The 17,421-nt window shown below is 51.6% G+C and overlaps 1 protein-coding gene across 2 annotated transcripts in view; it reads left to right on the forward strand.

Annotated features, from left to right (window-relative positions):
• The first annotated feature begins 1,011 nt into the window (after positions 1–1,011).
• The window catches only part of TMEM184B (transmembrane protein 184B), a 49,653-nt gene continuing 33,243 nt past the window's right edge, over positions 1,012–17,421 (forward strand). Inside the window, exon 1 of one of the 2 annotated variants that reach the window (XM_025460188.3) lies at positions 1,012–1,139. The gene's annotated coding sequence lies outside the window, so the exon portion shown is untranslated. The remainder of the gene's footprint in view (positions 1,140–17,421) is intronic. The other variant, XM_025460197.3, reaches the window with a different exon arrangement.

The raw sequence follows: 17,421 nt of genomic DNA on the forward strand, positions 1-17,421 counted from the left end.
TCAGTCTATAATAAGGATCTTGCAGTGACCCTCAGCAGACACTGGATGAGGGTGTTAGCAGAGAAGAGGTGGAAAAGGTCAGAGTCTAGATATATTTCGCAGGTAGAGCCAAGGATTTTCCGCCCCAGTGGGTAAGGGGGTGAGAGGAAGGATTCAGGGATGACTCCAGGAGTTCTGGCCTGGGCACCGAAAAGCCAGAGTTGCCAAGGGCTGTTGGGGAGGCTGTAAGGGTGCAGGCTTGTATGTGTTTGGGAGGCACGCAGACTTGGAGATGCCCCTGGACCTCAAGCTGGGGGTGTTAAGTAGAGAGTATGGGGTAGGAGTCTGGGCAGGGGATAGAAATACATCTGGGGATCTGGAACACACCAATGCCAGAACTTGGCTGGATTCTGTTTTTCAGTTAACCTGGATAAGGGGTGGACCTGGCGAACAGCAACGGGGTAGGCAGCTTCAATGGCATCTGAAAAATGTTGCTAGTTAGGCCGCCCGGAGGCAGGCGGGGCACGAATGAAGCGCCGCGAAGTGGAAGCGGAAGAAAACGTCTTTCTCCGCTCTGCAGTTCCACCTCCCGCGATTGCAGACAGCGCTTCAGCACGCATTAATTGCACAATTCCACGCGCACCTTTCATTCGACGATTAGCCATTATATATTGTTCCATCTTCAAAACAGGCCCCGACGGAGGAGGAAATTACAGTTAAGAAAAGTGAAGTGCCAGAGAGCCCGCGAGTGTCGGGGGCCGAGCTTGGAGCCCAGGACTTTGTCCGTGCAGCCCCAGAAGCTCTGTGGTGGGCAGGGTTGGGGGCTCGAACTGCGGCGGGGGCGACGACTCTCGGCCGGGTTGGGTGCGAGCCGAGGACCGAGGTCGCTCCCACCTCCGCGCGGCGAGCGGCGGGTTTCGGGCGCGGCCCCTTTAAGGTCGGGCGGGTGATCTCAGCGGCGCGCTCGCCGCCCCGCCCCTCCCCGAGGCGTGCTCAGTGCGCAGGCGCGCCGCGGCGGCACTCCGCTGGGCCCCGGACCCGCCGGCGGCGGCGAGACACCGGGGTTGCGGCGCCGCCCGCCCGCCCGCCCCGCCCGCAGAGTCGCCGCCGCGCGCGGTCCGCACCCGCCTCCGCCGCCGGCGCCGCCATGGGCTCCTGAGGTACCTGGCCCGGCCGGGCTCGCGCCGGAGCCGTGAGGGGGGCGGCTGCGGCTCCCGGGGGCGGGGGCTGCTCGGGGTTGGAGAGGCCTGCGCGGGGGGCGCCCCGCGGGGCGCGTTGGCCCCAGGTCGCCGGGCCGGGAAGGCCCGAGGGGAGCCGGCCAGGCCGAGGAGGCAGGGGGCGTCCGTCGTCCGGCCCAGCCCGTCCCGCCCCGCGCCCCCTCCCCGCCCTGCGGGTCGCGGGACCGCCCGTGGGTGTGCCTTGGCCCCCTCCTGGCCAGCGTGGCAGGCCCTCGCCCGGCGTGTAATCGGACCTGCCTGTGGGGGTGGCCGGGGGAGAGGGGAGGCGGGTGGACAGGCCCTCTGCAAGTGGGATTGTGCGAGCCCGGTGGGTGTGCTGGCGCCTGGCACCACCGGGTGGGGGAGGCATCCGTGCCCTGTGCGGGTGGCTGTGATCCGGAGGATGGTTGGCCTGGCCGGGCCTTTGGGGATGCACCGTGCACTCATGGTGTAAGTCTTGCATACTAGTCAGCAGCTCGGAGGGGCACCGAGGATGACCGGGGGCTCCAAGGATATTTGTTGGGAAAGGGACCAAGGAGGCCGGTTTAGAGTGTGAGTATCCATCCCGTGGGTGTACATTTCCTCTCTGGGCACACCGCTTAGGTCTGGTGCTAGTTGACTCCGGGCCATGGCAAGGCAGATTTGGGGGGTGGGCATATTCTCTCTGGGTCCTGTAAGGCCGGATATCTTATACACATACGCATGGGTGTGCCAGCACACCCCAGGCACTGTGGTGCAAAGCAAGTGTTTGCACGCCTGATACCTGTGTGTGTGGTGAAGGCCATGTATTATTTATCTGACTGCTGGGAGCTTTATGTAAGGAAAGAAGCAGCAATCTGTGCCCTGGAGGCCTGTGCACTGCAGTCAGCCCGGCAAACAAGCTCACCTGCGCCTGCAGAGGAGACGCAGGTCTCAGAGGTGTGACTTCCTTCACAGGTCATGTCTGCAGCGTCCCTTCCTGTCTGTTCCTTTTCAGCATGCTTGGTGGGCCCCCTCGGCTCTGCACGTCGGGACATCTCGTCAGAGGGTGCCCTGTGTATCAGTGCCGGCACCGTGGGTTGGGGAGGGCCCGCAGCCTGACCTGTGTGTGTCCATGTTGTCAGACCTCAGACACAAACTCACAATGCCCCTGGCTTCCAGGTACTCTCAGGTCGGTGGAGGAATCAAACTTAGAAACAAGCAATCACAACGATGTGAAAAATATAAAACAATAGAGGGAGTGCAGTGTGGGTTCATTGCTGGAAGAGGGGGAACGTGGCCAGCAGCAAAGATTCCAACACATGGGGACAGCTGGGCTGAAGCTTGAAGGATGATGAACATTTGTCTTTGGTGCTTACCACATATTTTCCCAGTTAATTTTCTCAGTGGCTGTGTGAGTACAGAACTGTTGTCATTCCCCGTGTGCAACTGAGGAAACTGAGATCCAGGGGGAGTACATGACTCACTTGTCTGTGGTCCATGGCAGGCCTAGATAGAGTCTTCCTCGAGCCAGGACCTCTCTTGCTGCCAGATTTTGCTGCCTCGTAACTGATTGAACATCTACATGACAGGCCCCATGCCAGGGGCACAGGTATCTGAAGATGAATGGATCTTGGTGCCCTAGGCCTCCCAGTCTGCTTGGGAGAAGGGTGGAGATGGATGTAGATAGTGATCTCCATTCAGACACGAGGGCCCAATAGCTATGAGGGTAGAGAAGGCACTGTGAATTCCCACCTCCTCCCTTTTGCCCCCTAGACCATAGGCAACCTGGGGTGCCTTTGTGCAACCCTTGGGATTCTGGATGTGTTGTAAATTGCTCCCACATGATGGTGGGTTAAGGAGCCCCTTCAGAGCTCTCCAAGTGGGCCAGAAGGAGACCTTCAAGGCAGAATGGGTGTGAGTGATCTCCTTGTCCTACTTCACTCCTGTTGGCCAAGTTCTATGGAGCTTGGGCTTCTGTCTGGAGGCCATTTGCCCCCCCTCTGCCTTTGAGGTTTTGTTCCTGGTTTCTGGAGAGCCAGCCCAGCTCTCTCCCCGAGAGGGACTCAGCGCTATTTCCAGTCCCCTCTGTGCTTATTTCTCCCTGTAAATTCCCTGGAGTGGAAACAGCCTCAGTAAGGCGGAGAGTACAGCCCTTTATTGTTTTGAAACCGAGTGCCCTTCTCACTCTGTGGGGCATTTCACCTGGGGAATTGGTGTGTGAGTTGTGGAGGGCCAGCGGCTGGGCCCTGGGAGAGCTCTGTGTGAGGCCTGCCATGGGCCTTCACTGGGGCAGTGAGCACTTGCTGAAGTCCTACTGTGTGTCGGGCTCCATGCTAGGCCACCTTGGGGGACAGGGTCCTGAATGGTGGGTGGTGCCTTCTAAAAGGCTGTGGTTGGCTGAGGAAGTCCAGTGTGTAACAACTGTGTGCAAGACAGTGCTCTACTTGTGGTTGAAACAGAAGCCCTAAAAGGGTGCTGAGGACAATAGGAACAACAGCTTGTTTATTAAGCACTTACTGTGTGCCAGGCACAGTTCAGAGTGCTTTGATGAATGACTGTGTTTATTCCCCCACCACCTGGTGAGGTGGGAATACTTACTTACCTTCCTACTGTGCAACCAGCCAGCCTTGCAGTTTCAAGCCCATGTGGTTGGCTGAGCTGAGCTCTGACCCAGCGAGTCTGACCTCAGAGCCCATGCTCTTCCTCCGCTCATCCCAGGATGTGCCAGATGTATTCCTAGAAGCCAAGTGCCCTGCACCCCGGAGGATGAGGAACCCCAGGGCGGAGTATGGAGGCCTGGGATACCTCGCCTCCCAGACCTGGCTACAGTGAGCCCCGGGCATGAGGATCTTTGAAGGCCTCACTAAGGAGTTTGAACTTGACCCGGGTGTGGCCAACAGGGAGCCCCTGAAGGTTTCACAAAGGGACTGAGTTCCTCAGTCACATGTTACACACATGTGGGACAGCATTACCATGTGTCCTCCTCCTTCCCTTATTCCTACAGAGAACCCCGAGAACACCTGGCGTCCCCTCTCTCATTTTCGTTTTTCCTCAGCACGCTTTTCCCACAGGCATCCATTTTAGGCCTTGCTGCCTTTCCCACTTCTTCTTCCAGCAGCTTCTGGTTTTGACACCCTGTGTGATCCAGGACAGGCCCCTGGAGTCCACTGTTGTCATAGTGTCTGCCCTCAAACTGACTTCTGGGGCCGGCTGTGAAGGGGCCCCACTGAATGGGAACCCAGGTTGCTCTTGGCTCTTGCGAGACCTCACTGACTTCTCACGCCTTAGATCTGGAATGAGTGTGGGCAGCTCCCTTTCCCTATTGAGAGCTATGGTGGCTATGCATCCTCCACATGCCCCCACGCCCAGCAGTGCCATAAATACAAGCAGATGGGAGTAGGGACGGAGCAGGAATTGGAGCCTGGGAATCTGGGTTTAACTGCAGATCCCATGTGCGAGTTCACTGGGGAGATGCCTGCTCTCCCTGCCTGCTCTGCTGGGTGTCCAGGGACCAGCATTCATGCAGCTGCTCTAGTTGCTGGGCCTCGGGGCTGAAAGACTAGGGGTTATCGCGCAAGACGTCCACATTGGGTGGGAGCTCGGGGTGCAGGACATGAGGGGAGGAGTCAGAAGATTTCTGAATTGGTTGTCTCGGGAGAGGAGGCTGAGAATCCAGGAAGGGGACGAATGGTTCCTGGCAGGAGAAAGAAACGCCCCTTTGGGCCCTGGGGAGAATGGAAGATAAAGAGCCAAGTGGCCCTGGTGGCCTGGCGAGAGAATTGGGAGACGTTTAAGTCTAGCTCTCTTATGAGCCCTGTGGCCTTGGGCAAGTTGCTTACCAGGTTCTAATTTCGATTCTTTAAAAATGGGGGGAAATGATGCAATTTCCTACATCTGTAAAATGGGAATAATTATAGTGCAGCCGACATGCAGCTGTTGTGACCTCATGTCTGCATGGAGTTCCATACAGCACTTGGCACATAGTACATGCTCAGCAAACACTGGCTTTTGTTGTCACTGGCTTATTTAAGAAAGAAGTATTGCTGGGACACCTGGCTGGCTCCGTTGGTAGGGCTTATGCCTCTTGATCTCAGGGTCATAGTTCAAGACTCACATTTGGTATGGAGCCTACTTTAGAAAAAAAGGTCTTTTTTTTTTTTTTTTTTTTGAGATTTTATTTATTTATTCATCAGAGACACAGAGGCAGAGACACAGGCAGAGGGAGAAGCAGGCGTCCCACAGGGAACACGATATGGGACTCGATCCTGGAACTCCGGGATCACGCCCTGAGCTGAAGGCAGACACTCAACCACTGAGCCACCCAGGCGTCCCAAGAAAAAAAACATATCTTAAGAAAAAGGAATATTCCATGTCTGTGTGTTGTATGTTGGGCAGTGCAGGGAGCTCCCCTCACAGAGCTGAGTCCCGCTGGGAAGAGAGACAGCAAACACAGGAGCAGTGACTATTGTTGTGAGCACGCTGAGGGAACATCAGGGCATTCCTGTTTGGGCAGGCGCTTTTCTGATAAGGTGACATTTAAGCTGTTACTGAGTGTAAGGAGAGGAAGCAGGTTCCAGGCAGAGGGAACAACATGTGCAAAGCCAGGGTCAGAGTTCTTGTCTCTAAAATCATTTGGCATCTGGTCTTAGCATCTAGTGAACTCTTAATAAATATTAATTGAATGTGATCTTCTCAGCCTCAAAGACGGCAGGAAGGGGAAGAAGTAAAGTGGGAGGGGGCTGTTGAGAGAATTGGATGGTCTCACAGTTTGGGATTTTCTTGGTTTCCCTCCCTTTGCCTCCACCGCTTGCCAAGTGGGATGCAGTATAGGTGCCTGGTGCCTAAGCCCCTAGCATTCTCTGCAGGGTCTCGTTCCTGGACCCCACTTTGCCTCAGGACTGGGCAAGGGGAGGATAGGGAGGGAGCACTACAGCAGAGGGTGTCGAGGTGCTGGAATTCAGCTGCACATATATCCAGGCAGCTGTTGTTCACCTTTCTGCTGCTACCGTTTTGGCTCAGCTGAAACCCTGTGCTAGGGCAGAACTTAGAAGGATGATGTGTAGCCTCTGGTTGGTCATTTCCAGACTTGGGTTACCAGTGGCTCATTGTCTGGCACAATGCCTTGTACAAAGTTGGTGCTGAAATAGTTGTTGACTACACAAATGAATGGCTGGGTAAGTTAATGTCATTGCCACTCGGGATAAAGCTGGAATTATTCTTGAGAAGTGATGGATATTAAAGGCAGGATTAATCAGAACAGGATTGTGGATCAGAGCCGAGCTTCCATCAGGAGCCAATGGGACACATGGGACAGCCCGGGGTCTGGGAGGTCTCGGACTTTTGCGGAGAGGCAGGAAGCCCCACAGTCACTCCTTTTCCTTCTCCGCTAGGGTTGAAGCCAGAGGGGGAAGATCCCACCCAGAAAACCTTTGTGCCTGACCTGCGTCACTTCCAGCTCTACTATATTTTAAAAAGTCACATGTAAATAATTGAGTATTTAATGGAAAGTTGCAGGGTTAATCTTAGTGTTTTAGCCTTTGAAAAACAATAGGCTTCTCTGGTTTTGAAAGAAGTACTTGTGGATTGTAGTGAACTTGTAACACAGGAGGTTGGTGTGTAAGACTAAAAATCCCCCCCAATTTCATAACCAAGAAATAATCACTGTTGACTTGGGTATATTTCCTTTATAGGTATAATCCTGCATTATCTCATTGTTCACATAACACCAGGTCATAAGCATTTACCGGCGAAATTATTAAGTTAGTCATAGAGTTGAAAGAGTCACAGAAGTTAAAAACCAGAACTCCTGGTGCTGTATTTCAAGTATCTGTGGGAAAGATGACGTCCCCAGCCTTTTTGCTAGATGGCATTATGGCCATGAGTGGCAAGCAGAGAACTACATGGAAGTCAGAATTGGAGTGATGACCTTGGGCAAGTACCTGCCCTTTTGTGGAGCTACTTGTAACCCCCCTGCTCACCTCCTGGGTGCCACAAGGCTCAGGTGAGGTCCCTGGTTTTGAGCCAGACCAGGTCATGTGAAGATGGATGGAGAAGGGATTTGTGCGTGCGTGCGTGTGTGGCTTCTTTTCCAACCTGAAATTTTTTCGGTGATCTTCCTGAAGGACTCAGGTCTCCTTGCTGGATCTCCTCCCATGATCTGTGGACCCTTGTGGCTGAGACCGTGGCTGGTCCCAGGACAGCTGTCCCTGCTAGCTCACCTCAAGAAAATGAGTGGGGGGATCCCTGGGTGACTCAGTGGTTTGGCAACTGCCTTTGGCCCAGGGCGCGATCCTGGAGTCCTGGGATCTAGTCCCATGTCAGGCTCCCAGCATGGAGCCTGCTTCTCCCTCCTCCTGTGTCTCTGTTTCTCTCTCTCTCTCTATGTCTATCATAATCAATCAATCAATCAATCTTTAAAAAAGAAAAAAAACAAAATGAGTAGGATGAAACCTCTAGAAGTTGCTGTATCTGTCACCCTGAAAGGATTTTCAGATCAGACAGCCTGCCCACTCTAGAGGACATTGTGAAGTTTACTAACTTTATTTTTCTCCTGCTACAACTGTAGATAGCCTGCCCCCAGAGAAGCCCTGTCCTGCTGGGAGGTGGCTGAGAACCTCTGCTTTGCTGGGCAGTGCTGTTCCCCAAAGCCTTCTGGGTCACAATTTACAGGAAAGCTCTGAGGGAAAAGGAGCTAACCCCATGGCTACTGGTACTGTAGCCACTGGCATAGCCTCCTGCTCTTTGCCTGTAGCACCTGTGTTTTTATTCTGTCTAGAATAAACGGAATCTGGGATTCCATCAACAGTCATATTGGAAAAAAAAAAAAAAACAGTCATATTGGGTGCCTGCAAGGCACAACAATGGGTACTGGTGAAGAGATGTGTATGAGGATATTACTGCTTAACTAATATTAATATATTAATACCAACATTACTAATCCTCACCAGAATTCGCATAGGCCTTTGTGTTTGCAAATTACATTTCACATAAACTATTTCATTTAATCCTCCCAATGACCCTGGAGCCTCGGAAGAATTATTGTGCCTATTTTGTAGCTGGATAGAGTAAGGCTCAGGAGGGTGAATTTGCCTGAGATCGTGTGGAAGGAAGCTTGCAGGTCTTTGGGTTTTGAATCCTTTGCTGCTCTGAGTGGCCCCCCAGGCACAGCTGGGCCCTTGGAGCCTGCAGTCCCACCTCCAGATGCCCAGCAGATGGATTTGCCAGCTAGACTTGGGAGGTGGGCTAACAGAGGATCAGATTGAAGCTCCCAGGGTGGAGTGAGGGGCTTCTGGGGACTTAGGGGCCAAGGCTCTCTGGTGGAAGGGCAGCTTGACCTGGGAGCTCTGCTGGTCAGTGGAGGTTGGCGGGTGGAGCAGTAGGGGAAGGCTGTCTAAGTCTTGAATACACACACACACACACACACACACGCACACACACACGGGTGGACATACAGGCAGGTGAGTCGAGGAGGGGAGGCTGAGTGAGCTTTCCCAGGGCGTTCCCCGCCTCGCCTCCAGGAAGAGGAAGTACATCTTTACACGAGTTTGTGGATTTTAACATATAGCATATGTGAGCATCTAGATTTACCAAAACAAAGAAAAATTGATGTACTGTGCTTTTGTTAGAAAAATTTTAGTAGCAATAACCTCAGTGCATTTAAGTGTGGTTTGATTTGTAGGTGTTCCCGGCCCTCCAGTCATGTTGGAGCAAAGCATTGGCTGGAAACAGGAAGGTTGGTGAAGGATCCTCCTCTCCAAAGCTGTCTTTGTTTTGCCAAGAGGCACTCCTGCTCTGTTGGGGGCATAAGATCCGTTTCATTCCCAGTTTTCCATAGTGGAGCTGGATTTATGGAGGTGGGAGGAAGTCCTGCCCTGGCTGCTGTGTTTACCCAGCTGTCCTCACAGGGAGGACACTAGGGATCCAGAGGCCTGCCTCCATCCTCCACCAGCTGCCCACATGAAGAGTGAGGTATAGGTGGCCCCTGCGGTCAGGCATATGTTATGTAACAGGACCATGGTAGGCACGGCAGTGTTACAGAGTGTGAGCGTGTCTTTGTGTGGCTGTGGTGTCCCTGCAGCCTTTGCAGGGAAAATAGCAAAAGGTGCTTATCACTCATTTGGGATGGCCAGGCTAGAAACACTGGATCCTCTCAGGCTCTCCATTCCCATCTGCTCCTGCCAGGCCTGCCTCTGGGGTAAACTCTGTGGCCTATTCCCCCCTGAGCCCTGGCACTTATGCCCAGGGAGACCAATTATGGCTGGGTGTCCTGGCGACTCTAGTCACCGTCCACCTGTCCTGGGATCAGGGCATCTGAGCCTGTCTACGCTGGGAAAGGCTGAGGGACTGAGCAGGTCTGGCCCTTTACTCAGATGAAGTACAAGTGGACCAGGGCATTGGCTGAGTAGGGGCTGATTCAGGTCCAGAACCATCTCCTGACCCAGTGCTCTGTTGAATGGGGCTTTGTTCTACTCTTTCTTCATCTGGGCACTCTTAAAAACTATACACTCTAAGTATTTTTCCTATTAATCAGGCTTGTTTCTTAGATGGGGATTTATTTTTTTTTTTTTAAGATTTTATTTAAGAGTGAAAGAGAACACAAGTGACGTGGAGGGTCAGAGGGAGAGGGAAAAGCAGACTCCCCGCTGAGCAGGAAGCCTGATGTGGGGCTCTATCCCAGGACCCCGGGATCATGAGCAGAGCCAAAGGCAGATGCTTAACCAACTGAGCCACCCAGGTACTCCTTAGATAAAAATTTAAATGTATCCTGTCTTTCTAGCAACATTTTCAAAATTAGGGAACGTTGTACATTTTAACCCAGCAGTTGGACTTCTAGGAATTCATCCTACAGATGTTTTAATTTCTGTGCAAGATAATTTATTTGAAGATTAGTCTTTGCTGCCTTATCTGTACTAGGAAAAGATTGGAAAGAATCTAATGTCTGTCTGCAGGGGGCCAGGAACAAATAATGCTCTGTTGGAATCATGGAATACTGTGCAGCTATGGAAAATAAGGTGGAAGTTCCATGCATGGATACGGAGCAGTCACCAAGATAGATTGCTGTGAGAGAAGGAGGTGGAGGGTGATGTGTCTGGTATGCCTCTGTCCATGTAAAAATAAAGTGCATTTGCTTATGTGTGTACATAGGGTCTCTGGGGTCTGCAAGAAGACAGTGGTTTTGGTGTCTGTGGGATGGGGCTGGTGCTGGGAGGCTATTCACTAGAGATCCTTTGAGCCATTTGAGTGCTGAATCATGGGAATATATGACTTTTTCAAAAAATAAATAAAATTAAGCGACAAGAACTATAAGACTGTATCCTTATATCTCAGCCAGTGCAAGAAGGTCAAGTCTCCAGCCATTCCTTCAAGGTCCTGCCAGGCTCACTCAGGCTCCTGCCACCATCTAATCAAAAATACATACTTGGGGGCACCTGGCTGGCTCAGTCTGTAGAGCATATGACTCTTGACCTCTGGGTCCTGAGTTTGAGCCCCTCACTGCACATAGAGTTTACGCATGTTTGGGTCGCCAGAGGGGACCAGGTATGAAGGTTTGGATGTTTCTTGGTAAACTGACCCCCTAACCCCAGCCTTGGAGAAAGTAGTTACCTCCTTCTTCCAAAACACTGCTTGCTGTTGGCTGGCTTGTCATTTTAAATCCTTGCTTGGATATGCTCACTTCCTGACCTCCAAAACTGGCAAGGCTTTCCCACTGACAGCAAAAATAAAGTCGAACTCAGCCCTGGGCATTGTAGGCCTTCTTTCCTGGGCCCCTTTTTCTTTTTCTTCTTCTTCTTCTTCTTTTTTTTTTTTTTTTTTAAGGTTTTATTTATTTATTAGAGACACAGAGACAGAGAGAGGCAGAGACACAGGCAGAGGGAGAAGCAGGCTCCATGCAGGGAGCCTGACGTGGGACTCAATCCCAGGTCTCCAGGATCACGCCCTGGGCCAAAGGCAGTCGCAAAACCGCTGAGCCACCCAGGGATCCCCCAAGATTATATTTTTTAAGTAATGTCTACACACCCAACATGGGGCTCAAATACAAGAGTCGCGTGCTCTTCTGACTGAGCCAGCCAGCTACTGCTGGGCCCCTTCCTGAGTCACTCTTGACTCTTTGCTTTATCTTCACTCACCTTGATTTCCCACCTCCATGCCTTTGCTCACACAGGTCCCCGTCCCTACCTGCCCCCACACACATCAGCAGGCTCTTCTCCACGTGCTGAATCCTGTTTGCCTTGCACCCTGCAGGACCCTTTGATCCCCATGGCCTCTTTATCTGCTCCTCTACGTTCATGTTGTGTCCTAGGTATCTGATTCCCAGCTTCAGGCTCCTTTAAGAGCCAAGTCCATGAGGGACTGGAAGCTATTGGGGGCAGAGCCTAGGGCATATCTGCAAACCCTGGGGCTCAGGCAGTGGGTAGGCCCAACCTTGGGGCAGGAGTAACACCAGTCTCAGACCTGAGCGCACCACACCTCTCGAGTTCTTTCCACGAATCCTCCAGAGAACCCATGAGGTGTGGCTACTATGATTCTCCCTTAGAGAAGAGAAAGTGGGGCCAAAGTCTTGGACAGCAAGACGTTGGATCTGGACACCAGACCAGCCACCTCCAAGTCCTATGTTGAATCAGTTCTTTTCTGTCTCCTCCCCCAAATCACGAGTAATGCTGATACCCATGGCTGACCCTCACTACCAGTCTCTCTGGCCCCAGACAGCCCTGTAGTATTTGAGTGTATTTTCTTCCCCACCAGGCTGTAAGCTCTTAAAGGATCAGCATCTAGTCTGAGATACCCTTTGGACTTAGCATATTTATACTTTTAAAGGTTTTAAGGAGGTTAACTTACTTTACCTATAGTAAAGTACACTAGTCTTAGGCCTACAGCACTATTTACAGGCCTATTTCCATTTATAAATACCTGTATAAATCACATTCAGATCAAGCTGCAGAACACCCTCGGAACCCAGAAGGCTCCCTGGGGCCTCCTCCCAAGGTAACCACTACTCAATACCTCATCACCAGTGACTAGTTTTGCCTGGTTTTGACCTTTGTGGAAATGGAAGCCTATAGAAAAGACTGTGAGATTTGTCCAGACTGTGACTAGCAGTGCTGTGTTCTTCCCTGCTGTGGGGGAGTCCACCATTTGAATGTATCCCCATTTATGTATCCACGCTCCTGAGCATGGGCAGTGGGGCTGTGTCCAGGCTTTTGCCACATACACAGGGCTGCTATGAAGGCTCTTGTCTGTGGGACATGTGCACCCACTGGGTGTATATACGCCTAGGGAGGAATGCTGGCTCACCCCACTCAGAATGTATTTGTGTGAGTGAAATCCAGGTTGGATTTCTTACCCAGGCACCTGGGGTGAGGAGCTGGGTTCCTTCCTCAAGGGGCACCAGAGGTTGGGGCAGGTTCAGGGGGGTCTTATTTAGACAGCTTGCTCCCACGGGGCAGTAGGACAGTTGAGGTTCAAGGTTCTGCATCTGAAGGGCATCCATGTGTGCAGTGCTGAATGGGGTGTAGGTGGCTGGGGAGGTGGTCATACTTAAAGGGACGCAGAATCCGGCTAAAGAGGCATTGGCCCATCTGTTCACAGTTTGGGAGAAAACTAGGGTGATCAAGATTTGGTCTCGCATGTATTTAAGAAAAAAAAAAAGCTTAATTACAAGGCTGAATTAAGTCAGCCTTTGCTGAAGAATTTTGGATAATTTTTTGTTCCCTTATATTTGTGCCCCTACCCCTAAGTGAAGGATAGCTACATGATTGGAGGATTTTTCTTTCGTGGTTGGGAGGTTCATGGGAACTTGGCCCTGGGAGAAGGGAGAGAGATGAAGAGCCACTGGAGTGGCCTGGCTTGTGGGTGTTGATTGGAGTGGGGCTGAGAGAGATGCTGCCTTTCGGGAGGACACGTGATCCTCTTCCCAGAGGCTACCCAGACAGAACTGCCCAGCCTCCGGTGCTCTGTCCCTCTAATCCCGTCTGGAGAAGGGCCAGGCTGTGGGCTGCTGACCTGCTCCGATGTGGGTCAGCCTCCCCCTAGAAGGCAGCCCCCACCCTTCTGAAGTTCACCGAGCCAAATGGCCCCTGGAGGCAGGATGGCTGCTGTCACTTCCCGATGCCAGGGTGGGGGCAGAGTGGCAGTGCCAATTAGCAACTCCTGAGTCGGTTTTTACGTAGTAAGCTATGTTAAGATGGAAGATTATCCATATATATATATATATAGAGAGAGAGAGAGAGAGAGAGAGAAAGAATAAATGGATTCTCCATATATATGTGTGTGTGTGTGTGTGTATATATATATAAATTAAATACATTCAACAAAAATCTCTTCTAGGCTGCGTTAATATTCTGGAGACGTGCACGCGAACAGGTTGCCAGCTTTGCTTGGGCTGTGAGTGTGTGACAACTGCCTGAGTGAGCACTTCATGGCCATGGCTCAAAAGGGCTTGGATCTGAGACTAATGAATGAAAATATGACCTCAGAAGGTATAAAAAAGAGCGAACAAGCAGAGACAGGACAGGCCTGGGTCTCGGAGACTGCCGGGCCTGTGTACTGTTAGCCTGACTGAAGATGAAGTGGCTCTAAAATAGGAGAGTAAAATAAAGTAAAATAAAATAAATAAAAAATAAAAAAAATAGGAGAGTAATTGTGATAGCTCACCTCACACAGGGCCATGCCTGGTACTTAGGGCTTTCCCGTATCACCCTGTTCACTCCTCACAGCTCTGTCCCAGACAGGAGTGACACCCCATTTCACAGGTGGGGAAGCTGAAGCAAGGAGTGTTTGTATAACCTACCCTGGGGTGCAGAGCTAGTAAGTAGTGGGGCCGGGAGTCAAGGCCAGGCTGTCCCCCTGCTTAATCCATGGCTGGCTGATGGCGCCCAGAAATCTGTGGACCTGATGGGTCAGAGAGGGCAGTGTCTGGAGCAAATGACGTTACCCTCCCCGCCCCCGCCCAGCCTCTGTTTCCTCATCTGTAAGCTACATGCGTTACTTTCCTACAGTTTCTGTGACAAATTGCCAGAAACTTAGTGACTTAATGACACAAATTTATCATCCTACAGTTTTGAGGTCAGAAGTCCAAAATGGTAATTCATGAGCCAAAATTAAGGTGTTGGCAGGGCTATACTCCTTCGGGAGAATCTGTTTCCTTGCCTTTTCAAGCTTCCAGAGGCCACTTGCATTCTTTGGCTCAGGGCCCCTTCCTCCATCCTCAGAGCCAGCAGCCTGGCATCTTCATGTCTCCTGGCTGCTCCCGTTTTCACACTGCCTCCTTCAGATGCTCAGCCCCCTGCCTCCCTCTCATGAAGGCCCCTGTGATTATATCCTGCCTACCCAAATAAGCCAAGATCCTCTTGGTGGCCTTTATGTAGTCACACCTACAGTGTCCTTTTGCCATGTCAAGCAAAATATTCATGGGTTCAGGGGTTTGGGATGTGATGTCTTTCAGGAGGTGTATTACTCCGTCTTTGACACAGGAAATCTAGGGTAGCAGCAAGGTATCCCTCAACATGAAGTGGAAAGGACTTTGAGATGGCAAGGTGTTCTTTGAAACCCCTAACTTCCAAACCACATGACTGAGCTTACCAAGAGCTTTGTGACTTTTCTGGAAGACGAGGGTATCTTCAGGAGGGAGTTAGCCAGAATACGTCTTGCTTAGAGAAGGATGGGATAGGTGCTGTCTTAGGGAAGTGAGCATTCACGGTACTCTGGGTGCTTTTTTAGGGCTTGGCTTTATCATTAGGCCTTACCAAGCCTGCCTAGATTTTACTCAAGACCCCTCACTTCTCTATATTCTAGTTCTGTGCTCTCAAGCACTCTTCTAGCAACGGTTCAGCTTGCCTAGGCCCCTGATAGGAGATGAAGATGACGTTCATAAATTGTCACTCCTCCCTTTGCTTTATGGACTGGGTCTGCCCAACACTGTTCCCCTGATCTTCTGAAGCCTGGCTTTCTGACCCACAGGGTGAGTTCATCCAGCCCTGTGCTCTGGTGACTCAACGGGGCTCTGCATTCTGATGCTCCCTGTGGCCTCTCAGGGGCCTGGATGCTCCAGCCTGGATGCTCCAACTGCAACAAGACCCACCTCACCCAGCTGGCAGGAGGGCCTTGTCAATCTAGAGAGTGGCAGGTGCTCTGTCAATCAGGCTGTACCACCCCCGCCCCATCCCCCATCTTTAACAGGGACCGGATGCAGAAATTCTGCTCTGGCACATTCCACATGCCCACATATTGTCTCCATGCCTCTGTTCATGTTTTTCCCTCTGTCCCCTAAGCAGTCATTCAGTAAATAATTTTCTCCCATGGCCCAACTCCCCAGGCCTTAGGGGAACAGATCTAATCACAATGGTAAAAGCTCTGGAAGACCGGGGAGGATGTGGTTTGGGATGTCAGGGGTTTGGGATGTGATGTCTTTCAGGAGGTGTATTACTCCGTCTTTGACACAGGAAATCTAGGGTAGCAGCAAGGTATCCCTCAACATGAAGTGGAAAGGACTTTGAGATGGCAAGGTGTTCTTTGAAACCCCTAACTTCCAAACCACATGACTGAGCTGTCTGTAATGGGGTCAAAGAAGGTGAGATCTGTCAAGACTGATGGGGACAACAATCTGTGGGTGGGAGTGAGAGAACGTTCCACTCGTTGGAGTTGGTGTGGTGGTGGATGGAGGGCACCACAGACATTCCGAGTTGGAAGGAACTACAAAGGCAAACACTCATCCAGTTCCTCCCCTTATCCAGTCAAAGCATATTGCGGGTGAACTGTGCCCAGGCCTTGAGACTGGTGCTGGGATATGAGATGTGACCTCTGACCTCCAGGAAGTTGCAGGCTAGTTGGGGAGAAGATAGGTAAGAGCAAACTACCCAGCAGAGGTTCCTCAGTCAGTGTTCCTGCCCCAGGGGACCTCAAGCTTCGTTTGATTGGGAGCTTCCTTATTCTAGAAGCTACAGAATATTGCTAGATTGTTCTAGTTGTAAAAACCTCTCCATCTTCACAGACTCATCTTCCTGTTGCTGCCACAAGGTGGACTGGGTTATATCCTGTTGGAGCTCATTGACCAAGTCCCTTTGCCCTCCTTGATGTGGCCTCTCCACTTTGGAAGATGTGTGTGAGACCATGTGATGCAGCCCCCATCCTCTGCCCTCACCCAGCCCATCCCTCTCTCCAACCAAAGGTCCAGGTCCTTCAGCCATGCTCTGGAAAGTGCCTATGGTAGGGGAGGGGACCAAGTGATGGAAAGCTTATGGTATGCAGCAGGTGGCTTCATGCCAGATAATCAGCTGATTGATGGATTCTTTTCTTCCAAATCCCTACTATGTGTCTGACACTGTACCAGGCTAGAGACAGATGACTCAGGTGTGGGGAGACAAGAACAATGTCCCAGCTGACCTTTTAGTGCTGTGGAGTGAGCACAGTATGGCTGAGTGGGAGTAGGCTGGCCCTCAGGTGAGGCTGTGATGCTTAGGGTGACTTGTGAGTGAAGAGTTGGCTTTCCCCATAAGGACCAGGGCAGAAGGGAAGGCTTACTGGCACAAGCAGGGGCCACTGTGTAGGGACCCTCTGGGAGGAGGCAGGGCGTGGGGTGGGGTGAGGGTGAGGCTGGGACTCAAGGGCCCTGGCATCTCTGCAGAGGGGTTAGAACTACTCCATTGGCCATCAGATCCTGAGACGTTCTTAAAGGATCTTAGGTCAGGAGGAGGGACATAGTTCTGCCTGAAAATAAGGTAAGAAGTAGACCATGCTGGATTCCTGCTGCTTCGAGCATCAGCTTCCCTGCAGCTCTGGAGGGCAGCCCGGGCCCCCACCTTTCTGGAATCCAGAACGCTTGAAATCCCAAAGGTTCTTTTAAGCCTACAGCAAACTAATTTTGTGGCAAAACTCTGACCTGAATTGATGTGAGACTAATTATGTTCTTTAAAAATATCTCATGTTTCTCTATGGAAATACTATGTATTTGATTTTTGGGTGCTGCCCATTCCCCTTGGGGGAGTCACTCTGCATACCATATACAGCACTATAATCCTTTCTAAATCCAGAAGAACCCTGAATTCCTTAACTCATTGGGCTGAAGGGCCTTGGCCACAACATGGTGCACCCAGGAAACAAGTTCAGAGACACCCAGGCACCTGCCCAGTCACAGCTGGGTGGCAGCGCCAGGATTCCAGCTCAGTTTCCCTGACTCAGAGTCTAGGACAAAGTACGGACTGTGGCCTGGCTTCTTCACAGCCTCCGGTTGGCGTGCAAGTGAGGACACAGGTGTGGAGCTACCTGGTCA

This window comes from Canis lupus, chromosome 10, assembly GCF_003254725.2.
Source record: "Canis lupus dingo isolate Sandy chromosome 10, ASM325472v2, whole genome shotgun sequence".
In the NCBI taxonomy this organism is placed as follows: Eukaryota; Metazoa; Chordata; class Mammalia; order Carnivora; family Canidae; genus Canis; species Canis lupus.